Consider the following 14,623-nt stretch of genomic DNA (forward strand, 5'->3'; position numbering starts at 1 on the left):
TGTATAAATTATAACTCTAATTTATTAATGTGTAAACATTATAACTATAATTTATAAATACATACATGTAATATGTATATGAGATTGGTTTCTCCCTAGACCTCCTGAATCAGATGCCTGGTGGAACAAGGACTGTGGATGTGAGACCTTCAAATACATATTTTCATAAAGCTCCCCAAATGGTTCTGCTGAGAAATACTTCTCTATGTTAATATAATAGAGGAATAACAGAGAAATTATTACTATTTTAGCAGCAGAATTCCCCTTTTCCCATTCCAGAAGACACCTATTTCTGTTGAGAAAATACTTTGAAAAGTCAATTTGAGGATGAGACCTTGGTTAACTTAAGGGATTTAGCAGGGTGAGGCGCTCTTGTCTGCAGGTAGAGCTAAGTCATTCAGCATAAGAAAGAATTTTAGAAGCCACGTGGAAGAAAGCAGAAGGAAAAAAAAATAGGATGTGTCAGGTGCCTGGAGAGAACCTTTGGTGGGTTTATAAAGATAAAATTGTAATAGGAATTTAAATAGCTTTACTACACAGTGTATGATGAAAGCTCTTTCCTTCTCAAACCAAATCCATCATCAGTAAAATCTACACTACTCACTACCATATTGTGAACATGGACTTGGTTTTACAGGGGATGTGATAAAATGCTGAATCCTTAGGTGGTGTCGGGTGAGACCAAAGACTGCCCTATGGGAGATTCTAAGGTTTCCAAACACCCTTTTACTGTCACCCAGAGAGAATACTGAGTGCTATCCCCTTTCAAAGACACCATCACCATCACCACCACCAGTATCACCAGTGTATAGCCAACTCACCAGAAAATGGAAATCATTATTCCTAACTTACAGATTTGGAAACCGAGGCCCGGAAAGAGGCCCAGAGAATGTGACCTAGATAGTGTGAGCTGAAATTCAAACTAAAGTCTGTCTGGCTTCAAAGTTCAAACTCTTAAACCCTTTCAGCTAGAAGAACACTTAAACACCCACTAGCGCACTCCTCCAGTTCAGAAGAGGAGTAGGCTGAGGCCCAAAGAAGTAAAGTCTCCTGCAGACTACCCTACAGCACCCAGAGCTGTCGGCTGCAGCCCATGCTGCCCCCACCGACCAAGGCTCCACTCTGTCATGGTCACAATCAGACCTTCACCAGGGCCTGATCGCAGGGATTGTGAAACTTCCTCTCCTGTGGGCTGTGTCCTCACTCTCTGACCACAGACCCTGACAGGAAGCTCCTGGCCTGGCTTTCCCTCCCCCATGGGTTTTAGGGACAGTAAAACAAAGTCCAGCCCCCAAGGTTCACCACCCCTGCCCTGATCAATCAGGAAGATTTGGCCACTTGCCAATGACATTAAAACTTAACATCAGGAGGGCCGGCCCGTGGCTCACTTGGGAGAGCGTGGTGCTGACAACACCAAGTCAAGGGTTAAGATCCCCTTACCGGTCATCTTTAAAAACAAAAACAACAACAAAAAAACTTAACTTCAGGGAAAAGTGGGAGATAGTTAAAGAAAATTTTTTATGTAACTAACTTCTCAGACCAGTAATAGTCTCCTGAATTAGTTGGGGTTCTTCAGAGACATAGAACCATTAGGAGATTTACACACACACACACACACACACACACACACACACGGAGTTAGAGAGAGAGAGAGAGAGAGAGAGAGAGAGAGATTTATTATGTGAGTTGGCTCATACGATTATGGAGGCGTAGAAGTCCCGCCATACATCACCTGCAAACTGTAGAACCAGGAACGTCTGTGGTATAATTCAGTTCAAGTCCAAAGTCCAAAAGACTGGGGACCAGCATTCTGATGTTCAAGGGTGGGAGAAGATGGATGTCCCAGCTCAAGAAAAGAGAGAGCAAGAGCTGGCCGGTTAGCTCAGTTGGTTAGAGCCAGTTGTTATAACACCAAGGTCATAACACCAAGGTCAAGGGTTTGGATCCCTGTACCAGCCAGCTACCAAAAAGAAAAAAAAAAAAAAAAAAAAATTTGCTCTTCTCTGCCTTTTTATTCTCTTCAGGCCTTCAATAAGTGGCATGATGCCCACTCACACTGGGCATCATGAGGACAGATCTTTTTTGCTCACTCTGCCGATTCAAATGCTGATCTCTTCCAGAAGCACCCTCACACAGCATTCAGAAATAATGTTTTACCAGCTATCTGGGCATTTCTTACCCCAGTCAAGTTGACTCATAAAATTAACTATCACCGCTCCCCCCCCCCCACCCCGCACCATTACAGGCTCTTCTAGAATCCCAAAGTTGTTATGATCTGGAGTTACGTATCGTCTTTTTTTCAATTAGCCTGTGACCAGGAACGAACTTATAAGCTGACAAAGTTAGGTTTATTCCAGGAGAAAGAAGATGAGGCCTGAGTTGGGGCAAGGGCTCTGGGTATGGAAAGGAAGAGATTAAATTGAAAGGGATTTATAAAGTAGAAATAGAAGGATTAAGTGACCAATTAGGTGTGGGGGTAAAAGAGAAAGAAGAGTGAAGGACAGCTTCAGTTTTTGCCTGTAGGGAAGTTACATCCAGCAGATGAAACAAACTAATATATATATATATATATTTTTTTAAATTTATTTATTTATTTAAAGTAGAACACTCATTTTCTGAAGCCAGTATAACATTGATACAAAGACATCACAAGAAAAATACAGACCAATATCCTTTATCCATACACACATAAAAACCCTCAACAAAATACTAAGAAGCCAAATCCAAAAGCATATAAAAAAAAGATTATATACCATGACCAATTATGATTTATCCTGGGAATGCAAAAGTCCAAAGTCCCATCTGTGAAATCAAAACAAGTTATCTACTTCTAAGATACATACTTGCAACATACAAAAATTAATTAATGTAATGCACCATATTAACAAAATATAGCGGAAAAAACACAGATGATCATTTCAATAGACACGGAAAAAGATTTTACAAAAAATGTAGTCATGGGTGTTTAACCATTTGTCTTCTTATTACATACTTCTTTTACTCCCGTCTCCTTTTCTTCTCTTTTTCATTTACTACCAGAAAAAGTTTAACCAATGTAAAAAGAAAAAACTTTCTCAACTACTGCTGGTCAAAACACAAAATGATAAAAACTCTTTGAGAAAACAATTGTCAGTGTAAATCATGACTTGAAAACATTGAAACTTTTTACTTAATAATTCCATTTCAAGCAATAAGTCATGAGGGAATGATCTTAAATGGGGAAAAGTTTCTATTTACAATAATATATAAAATAATATTATTTCTTTTTAAAATTAATTACCTTTAATTGACAAGTAAAAATGATATATATTTATGGCATATATATCAGTCTGTTTCTGTTGCTTATAACAAAATACCTGAAACTGGGTAATTTATAAAGAAACAATATCTATTGCTTACATTTTCAGAGGCTGGGAAGTCCAAAGTTTAGGGAACATATCTGGTAAGAGCCTTTTAGGTGGATAGTGACTCTTCATAGCAAAGCAAAGTGTCACATGGTGGATGGCAGAAGCAGAGAGAGAGAGCTAACTTCTCACTCCTCCTTCTAAAGCCCTCAGAACCACTCCATGACCACCATTAAACCATCCATGGATTAATCCATTTCCTTGGGCATGGTCCTCACAATCTAATCACCTCTTTGAGGCCCCACCTTTCAATTATTATAATAGGATTTCCCACCCTCTTAACACTGTCACAGTGGGAGTTAAATTTCTAATACATAGACTTTGGGGGACATAACTCTATGCAGAGCTTTCCATTCCTGGCCTCCAAAGTTCATGTCCTTCTCACAGGTAAATACATTCTTTCCATCCCCAAAGTCTTAACTTGTTTAACTCAAAAGTCCAAAGTCCCATCTGTAAAATCAAAACAAGTTATCTACTTCCAAGATACAATGGATACAAGTATAGGGTACATATTCCCATTCAAAAAGGAGAAATAGGCCAAAAGAAAGGGGTGACAAGTCCTAAACAAGTCTGAAACCTAGTAGGGCAGGCATCAAATCTCAAAGCTGGCCAATCATATACCTTGACTCTTCACTGGGCATTGTCCACACCCTGCTGTGGGGGTTGGGTCCCCAAGTCTTTGGGCAGCTCCACTCCTATGGCTCTCCTGGTCTCAGCCCATGCCTTAGGTGGCATTGCACACTGGTAGCTCTACAGTTCTGGAGTCTGCATGATGGTCCCACTTTTATGGCTCCACTAGGCATGGCCCTGGTGGGGTTTTGCTGCTGCAATGCCAGCCCCACATTTCCACTTATCATGGCTTTAGTGGAGGATCTACGCAGTGACTCTGTCCCTGCTGTTACAGAGCACAGGCCAGACTAAAGCCATCTCCAAGAGTCAGATTTACTGAGGGGTTTTTGAGGAATGAAGCATGGGAAGTGAAAAGCAGGAGAAGTCGACGTGAGCTGTGGGAGCTCTGTGCAAGGAGCCAGGTGCAAGGTCTCCCCAAGCTTCTGTCTGGTGTTTGTTCTCATCTTCGACGTTATTTCAGGGTCTGGATAGTACGAGCCTCCTGGCAAGTCTGCAGCTTCATGCTGGCTAGAAAACAGCTTCGCATTCATGTACATAATGTCATCTTGCTCCATAACCAACCAAGGTTCAAAATATTAAATAACCATGGGAAACGATGGAACTAAGGGAAATGCATGCCAAAAAAAAAAAAAAAAACTGTGTCTTTTTAAAATCTTTTAGAGCCTATGCATTTTGGAGTCCCAATATGACTTCAGTCCTGATCACCCTAACACTATGACAAATCTCTTCCTAGGCCCCCAGGCTTTTCTATATATTTTTTGTAATTGGGGTGGAGGCTCCCAGGCCTTCATGGCTCTGACATTCTGCCAGCCTGCAGACTTAATACCATGTGGATGCTGCCAAGACTTCTGGCTTGTGTCTTCTGAAGCTGTGGATCCAGCCACACCTGGGTCCAGCTTAGCCATAGCTAGAGTAGACAAAGCAGCCGGGGTGCTGGTGTGGGGAGTAGCATCCTGAGGTGGCCATGAGCAGAGAGACCATGGAAGGTGCATTGGCCCTGTTTCCCAAGACCATTCTGTCTCCCTCGGCCTCTGGGCCTGCGATGGAAGGCGTGGCCTTGAAGATCTCTGAAATGCCTTCAAGGTCTTTTTTCCCTTCTCTTGATAATGCCTTTCTTCTCTACTAATCTCCTTAGCAAAAGGTTGCTGAGCTACTCCATTTTCCTGTTTTGAACTGACTTTCTCACTCTTTATGTGGCCAGGCTGAGAATTTTCCAATTTTTCGTCTTCTGCTTTCTTTTTAATTATAGATTCTACCTTTACTTCATGCCTTTTCTGCCATAACTGAACATAACTGTTACACATATCCACACAGCTTCCTTAATGCTTTGCTTCTTAGAAATTTCTTCCACCGAATACCCTGGGGTCAGTACATTGAAGTTTCATATTCCATAAAACTTTTGGCCATAGGGCCTGTCCATGGCTCATTAGGGAGAGTGCGGTGCTGATAACACCAAGGCCATGGGTTAGGATCCTATATAGGGATGGCCGGTTCACTCACTGGCTGAGCGTGTTGCTGACAACACCAAGCCAAGGGTTGAGATCCCTTTACCGGTCATCTTTTAAAACAAAACAAAACAATACAAAACAAAACAAAAACCTTTTGGCCATGAACAGAATGCAGCCAGGTTCCTTGCAAGTTCATAGCAAAGGTGATCTATGCCCCAGTTTCCAATAAGTTCTTCTCATTTCTATCTGAGACCTCCTTAGAATGGTCTTTATAGTCCACATCTCTGTAAGTACTTGGTCATCATGATTTAACCAGTCTAAAACTTTCCAAACTCTCCTCACCAACATCTAGGCTTTTCCTGGCCTATTCCTCTAGATTCTTCCAACCTCTGCCCAATACCGAGTTCCAAAGCCACTTCCACCTTTTCAAGTATTTGTTATAAGCAACACCCTTCTTCTCTGGTAACAACTTTCTGTATTAGTCCGTTTCTGTCGCTTATAACAAAATACCTGAAACTGGGAAATTTGTAAGAAAACAAAATTTATTGCTTGCAGTTTCAGAGGCTGGGAAGTCCAAAGTCCAGGTAACATATCTGATGAGAGCCTTGTCGGTGGATAGTGACTCTTCACAGCAAAACAAGGTGTCGCGTGGTGGAAGCTGGAAGCAGAGAGAGCTAACTCCTCACCCCTTCTCCTTCTAAAGCCCTCAGAACCATGCCCATGACCACCATTAAACTATCCATGGATTAATCCATTTCCTTGGGCATGGTCCTCACGATCTATTCACCTCTTCAAGGTTCCACCTTTCAATTTCCATAATAGGATTTCCCACCTTAATGCTGTCACAGTGGGGATTAAGTTTCTAATATATGGCCTTTGTGGGGAACAATTCAATCCACAACAGTGTCCAACATGATGTTTTGATATATGTTTACACTGTGGAGTGGCTAAATCAAGCTATTCAAAATAGTATTATTTCTAATAGAAAAAAGTCCCAAAGAGGGAACTGATTAACTAAATTACTGCATATTCACTTGGCAGAAGGTAACACACTTAAAGTTTTAGTTACAGATGAAACACTCATATGAAAATTGTTTATGATGTGATGTCAAGTGAAAGTATATAAGTAATTATATATAATATGTAAGCACAATTGTGTAAAAAAAATGCAAATTCTTATGCTTAGGATACTGTAAGGAAACACAGCAGAATGTAAAAGCAGCTTTTAAGTTGTCCAACTAGAGGTGACTTATTTCCTTTCTTTTGGCTTTCAATACTTTACAAGTTTTTAGAGTAGAAAACAGAATATTATTTTATAATGACACTTCTAGAGAGGTTTGGTTACATGACAATCTACAAGACAACAATCACAGAACATTTGAAAACTCTACATTCCACACCTGATTGAAAGTGAGCAAATATCAACTACTTATTATATGCATAAAGATTATGATTCTTGGGGCTGGCCATTTAGCTCACTCATGCTGATAACATCAAGGTCAAGAGTTTGGATCCCCGTACCAGCCAGCCACCAACAAAACCCACCAAGAAAACAAAAACAAAAATGAAAAATACTGTGATTCTTATAGGCTTATTTAATTCTATATTTTTCTTCTTCCTCGCCTAGAAAACTAATTGCCCTTGCAGAGCCAGCCTAAACATCACTCCCTCTTTGAAACATGCATTTGTTCTTTAATAGTGTAATTTATTTGTCCCCAAATGCTCCTTAGCTTTAATAGTTAAAAAATTTTTTTACTTGGGTCTCCAACTACATTGGGTTGTGGGAGACTTAGCCCCATTCTAGTTATTTCAGAAACACCTGGGGTGGAAAAAGAGGCTTTCCTCTCTTGGTTATAACCTCTCAGGTCTTACAATTTCCTTTATCTTCCACATCATATCTCCAAGCTGCTCTATCTCTCCCCAGCCTGTTGTCCTCCAAAATGTGTCATTACCCTACCTTCAACCTCAAGCCAGACACAAATTGGCAAATAGAGCTTTACTAAAGTAAAGCTGTGTGCAGAGGAAACATGGAGTTTTACAACACAGGACAAGAAACAACTTAAGCAGAAATATCAGACATCACTGTTCATAAAATTCTTCAGACTTAATCCATTCTCTACAGTCTCTCGCTGGTTGTCATCTTTCACCTTATTATACCTTTCCTTTATACTCACCAGATGTGAGGGCTCATTTTTTCCTAAGCATATCTGATATCCTATCTCCTATCCTCAAGTTTCAGGATTCCCAAACAACTGCTATCTCTGGGTCCCCGTCCATTTTGCACTGGAACAACATTTTGCACCCCAGAGAGGATATCTTATTGCCTTACTGTGCATGGCAATAGTGCTCCCTTTATCTTATACTCCGCATTCCAGCCTGTGCTCTGGAAATTTTCTTTTATAGCTATATTAGTAGCTAAGTAGCTATATTATTATATTAGTGGCTAAGTCGCTGTTAACAAAGAAATCCAAATAAGAATGGTTAGATAAGATCGATCTTTATTTTATTTCTCAACATAAGAAGTCAGAAGCACATGGATGGTGCAAGGCAAGCAGATGTCTCTGTTCCACAAACTCATCCAGGGATCCAGGCTGATGAGATGTCTCTACACCTTGTCCTAAGATGACAACCTAAGGATGTCACCATTTCCCAGCCATAATAAGGAGGAAAGAAAAAATAGAATGCTAGTGATTTCTTTATGAAACTATGATCCAGAAATTATACAAACTGTTCTACTTATATCTTGTCCTCCAAAACTTAGCCACATGACCTCACTCAGCTGCAAGGGAAACTGGGCTATCACATGCCCAGATAAATTTCAGGCTGTTCCACTACTCAAGTAGAGACTGGATAAGCACAATGATCAGCAGCCTTCATCACTGCTGTCAACAAGTTGTGTTTCCTAAGCAAAAGAGTAGAAGCAGCTTCTTTTTCCATTAATAGATTTTATTTTAAAAAACAGTTTCAGGCTTATTGAAAAATTGAGAAGAAGATGTATAGAGAGACCTCAACCCAGTTTTCCTTATATTAACTTTTTTTTTTTTTTTTTTTTGGTGGCTGGCTAGTGCAGGAATCAAATCCTGGACCTTCATGTTATTAGCATCACACTGTAACCAACTGAGCTAACCGGCTAGTCCTCAACATCTTCTATTTGTATGGTGTGTTTGTTACATTTAGTGAACCAATATCTATTATTAACTAAAGTCCATAATTTATTCACATTTCCTTAGTTTTTACATAATGTCCTTCTGTCCCAGGATCCCATCCAGGATGCCATATTATCTTTAGTTGTCATGGCTCCTTAGGCTCCTCTTGGCTGGAACAGTTTCTCAGACTTTGCTTTGTTTTGGTGACCTTGACAGTTTTGAAGAGTAGTGGTCAGTTATGCTATAAAATGTCCCTCTACGGGAATTTGTCTGATGTTTTTCTCATCATTAGACTGGTGATATGTATTATTCGGTGGAAGATTACAAAAGTAAAGTGCCATTTTTGCCACATGTCGATGGTGCATATTGTCAACATGACTGAATGCTGTTGACGTTGACGTTGATCACCTTGTCTAAGGAAGTGTCTGTCAGTTTCCTCCACTGTAAAGTTACCACCATCAGCTTTTATTTTATTTATTTATTTATTTATTTATTTTATAAAAGATGACCGGTAAGGGGATCTTAACCCTTGACTTGGTGTTGTCAGCACCACGCTCACCCAGTGAGCAAACCGGCCATCCCTATATGGGATCCGAACCCATGGCCTTGGTGTTATCAGCACCACACTCTCCCGAGTGAGCCACAGGCCGGCCCCCCACCATCAGCTTTTAAATTACTGTTTTCCTCTCTCTATTCATATGGGGAAAAAATTGTCTTCACTGATAAATAAAATAAAATGAAACGAATAACAAGAAGCCTGCTCTAAGGCTTACACTCCCGATTTCTCAGAAGAAAGCCCTCTCCCCTTGCCCACTTTGTGGACCAGCTCGTTCCTAAGGCAGTAGACGACGGGGTTCAGCAGGGGCGACACGGTGGTGTTGAAGAAAGCCACGCCTCTGTTGAGGTGCAGCCGCCCGGCCTGCGTGGGGCTGAGGGACATGAGGACGCAGCTCCCGTAGCTGAGCGAGGCCACCAGGATGCGGGAGGAGCAGGTAGACAGGGCCTTGCGGCGGCCCCCGGGGAGGGCAGGCGCAGCACAGCGCAGATGATGCAGCCGTAGGACAGGGTGATCACCAGCACGGCGCTGACCCACGTGCACACGGCCACCAGGAAGGAGACCAGCGGCGGCAGCCCGGTGTCCGCACACGCCAGCTCCAGCCAGGGGGCGCTGTCGCAGAAGCAGTGATCGAGGACGCGGGGGCCGCAGAAAGGAAGGGAGGACGTGCAGACGCAGCGCCCGCCGAGCAAGAGGAGGCCGCGGCCCAGCAGCCAGCGCGAGCAGCAGGCGGGCGGGGGCCGTCCTGAGAGCGGGGTGCCGCGGCGGGTGGCAGACGGCCAGTAGCAGTCCGCGGACGCGACCGCCGGCAGCAAGGTCTCCACGGTGCCCAGGATGAAGTGGAGCCCCGTCTGGGCGAAGCAGCCGGCCCGTGAGATGGTCCCACGTCCGCTGAGGAGCTGGACCAGGACCTGCGGAGGGACGGCGGAGGTGAAGCCCACCTGCAGCAGGGAGACGTGCGCAGGAAGCAGTACATGGGGGTGCAGGCGGCGCTCAGCCAACGTCCAGGTGACCATGAGCAGGTTCCCCAGGAGCGTCAGCACGTACGTGGTGAGGAGCACGGCGAAGAGAAGGAGCTGGAGGCCCCGCACGTCGGTGACCCCCAAAAGCACAAAGTCCAGGGTGGCTGAGCGGTTGGCCACGGGGCCTGGCCCAGGAGGTCCCATCTGCAAAGACAGCGTGGCCCGCCCGTGGTTCGATGCGCGCGCTGAGAAGCCCTGTCTGTCACCTGCATGTCATCCTGGTCTGTCGCTCAAACTCTCCGGGTCCCAGTGGCTTCTCAATAATGCAAGGACAACAACAGTATCTGTCTCACAGGGTTGTTGTGAAGACTATATGCATGAAAATTTCGAACCGCACTTGGCACATAAACACTGCACGAATGTTTGTAGCTCTTCTCTGTGTATAATGATTTTTTAAAAGTATTATGCGTCCCGCTCCCCCCAAAAGCTTGCTATTTGCTAAGTAAATACTTGGTAATCCACTTGGGGGTGAGATCTGTTATTCACAGAGATTTTACTATATACGGACTGAATTAATACAGAACTAGAAAAGGAAATGAAGATTTTGGTTTTGCTTTCTACAACTATTATTTTATTTTTTTGCTTATATCTTCGAATGGTATTATAATATACATTTTGAAAAAAGCATATGATATTAATGTATCATTTGCTGAATTTTCACAAATAGAATCAACCTTTGCATCCAGCACCCAGATCAAGAAACAATGGGACCAGCAACCCATCCTCCATGCAGTCCCAACCATCTCCTGCCCCAGAGGTAATTACATTAGAAGGCATCGGAGACAGGGCCAGCCCGTGGCTCACTTGGGAGAGTGTGGTGCTGATAACACCAAGGCCACGGGTTCGGATCCTATATAGGGATGGCCGGTTAGCTCAATGGCCGAGGGTGGTGCTGACAACACCAAGTTCAAGGGTTGAGATCCCCTTACCGATGATCTTTTTTTTTTTTTTTTTTTTTTTTTTATTAAAGAAGAAGGTATTGGAGACGGGGAAGAAAGATGAGGTGGTTGGCAGCTGGAGAAAATCTTGAAAATTCCAAGCAACTGTGAACCACTCAATTAATTCTCTCTGCAGAATATGGCTAGTAACTGCCTCCTTTGTCCTCATCTGAAATGCCAAACTCATTCATCTAGACCGATGTTGTCCAATAGAAATATATATAAGCCACCTATGCAAGCCACATATGTATTTAAATTTTCTAGTAGTCACATTAAAAGAAATAGTAAAAATAAGAGGAATTGATGTTAATAATATATATATTCTTTAAGCCAATGTAGTCAAAACATCATTTTAACATGCAATCAATGTGAAAAAGTTATTCACGAGTTGCTTTGCACTTTTTCTTTCTTTCTTTTTTTTTTTTTTTTTTTTTGGACTAAGTCTTCAGAATCTGGTGGGTGTTTTACACTTACAGCAGATCTCATTTGGACTAGCCACATTTCAATTTTCAGTAGCCACATGTGCCTTATGGCTCCATACTGGACAGCTGAGCTCTAGAACATTACTGCACTCCCCTGGTCTCTTGGAATCCCTTCTCATGCCCTCCATTACATCTTCCACATCAACCTCAGAGAGATCTCTCTAGCACTCAGAGCTGACTCTGTTCCTCCTCTGCTCAAACCCTTCCCAAGGCTCCCTGTTGTCCTAAGGGTAAAGTCCTAGCTCCTCAGCTTGGTGTTGAAGGCCCTTCATGATGAGGACTTCAGCTGACTCTACAACACATCTCCCATTCCCCACCACCTAAACCTGCTATGTTCCTTCACACTTCTAAACCCATTCACATACAATTACTGTGCCTAAACCACAGTGCCACCCTTTCCTACCTGGAAAAGTCAACTCAAGTATCACCTGCTTAGGCACAGTGGAGTTAGGCTATGAGGACAGGACAGGGGAGAAGATAGAAGAGTTTGGCACCATCCTTGACCAGCAAGCTAATGAACCTGGACTGGATCCAGAAAGCAACAGGGGGCAGTTGGAGGCTGGTCAGTAAGGGAGTGAGAACCCATATTCCCTGATCTCACCTAAACAAGTAGCAGGCCCCTCATAGGACTGAATGTTGGATGTTCTGGGTGCCTCGAAGGAGGAGGAAAAAGTCCCCAATATAATTAAAACAATAGAAATAAAATAGCTGATATTTTTTGAGTCTGTACTAAGTGACAGCCACTAAGCTAAGTTCTTGATGTACATTTTATCATCTAATCTTATAATCATATATCCAATATATGATATATATAATATAATAACATCACATAATTTGTGTTTCTACACACAAAATACTCTTTTATACACAGGGAATCTGTTTTTACACACTGAAAATACTCTTTTCACATTACTTTGTATTAAATGTATGTATGTATATGTATGTGTGTATGCCATATATGTGTATATATATATCTAATCTGATTGTCACTAGTATATATCTATATATAAATACATATGTGTTACACACACATATCCCATTTAGCCTGATTGTCACTAGTAGGTTAGGGACATCTCTGAATCACTGTTATGCCCCTGGTACCTAGCACAGAGCCTAGTGAATTACAGTTCATCAGAAAATAATAATAAAAGCAACAAATGAGTAATGAATCCTCTGAACAGTGAGTGAATCAAAACGTGAATGAATGATGAATAGTGACTCAGTGAGAAAATTAATCATTAAATGAAGTAATTAATTAATGAGAGAGGGAAAGGGAGAGATGCAGAGGGAATGCAAAGTTTAGAAGGACTGAGGGATAACTCTCCCAGGCTCAGACACCATAGATGCCCCAGGACTCCTTGCTACGATTTATCCCCTTCCCTTCAACTAAAACTAAAAACAAAACAAAAAACCCAAAACACTGTGGCACAGCATATTCATTGTGGGGTCCTCCTCAATTGTCAACTGAGAGGTCACACGTCTGGATTGGAACCTCAGCTCTGCCATTTACATGCATGCAGCTGTGAGGAAGTGGCTTCCCCTTTCAAAGCCTTAGTTTTTCCCCTCTGAAACTAATACCTACTCTGCCTTTTCCACCAATTTTTTGTGAGATCCAAACAAACCTATGGGTATAAAAATATTTTATAAATTATAGTATGTAATGCAAAATATTAAAATAATCACATTTCCTCCATCTGTTGGTATGTTTTACTCCCATGGATTCTATCCAGCTAGATTTATCATCCAAATCTGAAGCCAGGTGTTTGCTGTGACCCTGTTTCTGCAGGTTACCAGGCTGCCCTCTCCCAACAAACTCCTCAGGCCAGGACAACTGGGGGAATCTCACGGCCTCAAAAACCATCCAAGGAAGGAATTACCATCCATCTTCCCCTCCACCTGGTCTCATTCTAATCCCATTTAGAGTGAAGGAAGTCTCTCCCAAACTCAATTCCTTCTTCTACATCTTCAGAAATTTCTTCCTGCTCTGTCCCCAGCCTCCCAGAGAGTGGCCTGAATGGCATCCATAGAACAGGTAACAACAAAGATTTTACCTGGAATTTGTACAGTCTCCTTTATCACAAAGGGTCAAAGTTCTGATTCTGGAATTTTTCCAGATAGACATATGGCATGAAACAGAGACAAAAGAAGAAGTAATCAACCAAACCAACCCAAGTGACAGAGACAAGGAGAGGCACTGGAGAGGAAGAGAGACAGACACACAAAGACAGACAAACAGATGCAGAAAGAAAAGACACCAGCAGGACGAATAAAGGAATATATTGGGGAAGAGAGGCAGATGCGGAGAGACAAAGCCAGAAAGAGTCAGGGAATTGGAGACAAAGGGAAAGAAGCAGGTAGAAGAAAGACAGATAAAGCAAGAGAAATAAGATGAAGAGACACAAAGAGAAAGAAAGATCAAAATAGAGGAAATTAGAGATCAGAGAGAGACCATGAACAAACACGGAGAGAGAAAAAATTGAGGAGAAGGTCTTTGAGATCTTCGGGAAGAGTGGAGCTCTCTTGGTCTCCAGAGGCCCCTATCATTCTGGATACTAGGTCACTCCCCAAATGCAAAGATGGGGAATCCTTTCCCTCTTTCAACTCCCCCAATACCTCCTCCTCCAGGAGGTTCCAAGTGGGAAATGGGTCAGGCCTCAGGGACTCAGAAAACTTCAAAAACTTCTAATCATCTTTAAGGGACTGATTAACTCGACTCCCTTCAAGCTTTGCTCAAGGGAACTTGTTTGGGGGCTAAACTTTTGGGGAGAGTTTTCTTTTTTTTTCTCTTGTTTGTTTTTCCCAAAGAATGGAATATGACCAGGCTCCATTCAGCTTATTTTATATTCTCCAACTTGCTTTTCTTTTCTTTTTTTTTTCAAAGTTTTACTTTTAATAAAAATAAAAAATAAATTCTCTCACTCCTAAAGTGTGTGCTTACTTTCTTTTTCTTAATCTATTTTTTCTTTAAATTGTGTGTAATTTCCCTATATTTTTCCT

The 14,623-nt window shown here is 42.1% G+C and overlaps 1 pseudogene; it reads right to left on the reverse strand.

The window, feature by feature from the left end:
- Positions 1 to 9,397: 9,397 nt before the first annotated feature.
- Positions 9,398 to 10,350, reverse strand: LOC134371919 (olfactory receptor 6E1-like; annotated as a pseudogene).
- Positions 10,351 to 14,623: the final 4,273 nt, after the last annotated feature.

The sequence above is a fragment of the Cynocephalus volans genome, chromosome 3, assembly GCF_027409185.1.
Source record: "Cynocephalus volans isolate mCynVol1 chromosome 3, mCynVol1.pri, whole genome shotgun sequence".
Taxonomy (NCBI): Eukaryota; Metazoa; Chordata; class Mammalia; order Dermoptera; family Cynocephalidae; genus Cynocephalus; species Cynocephalus volans.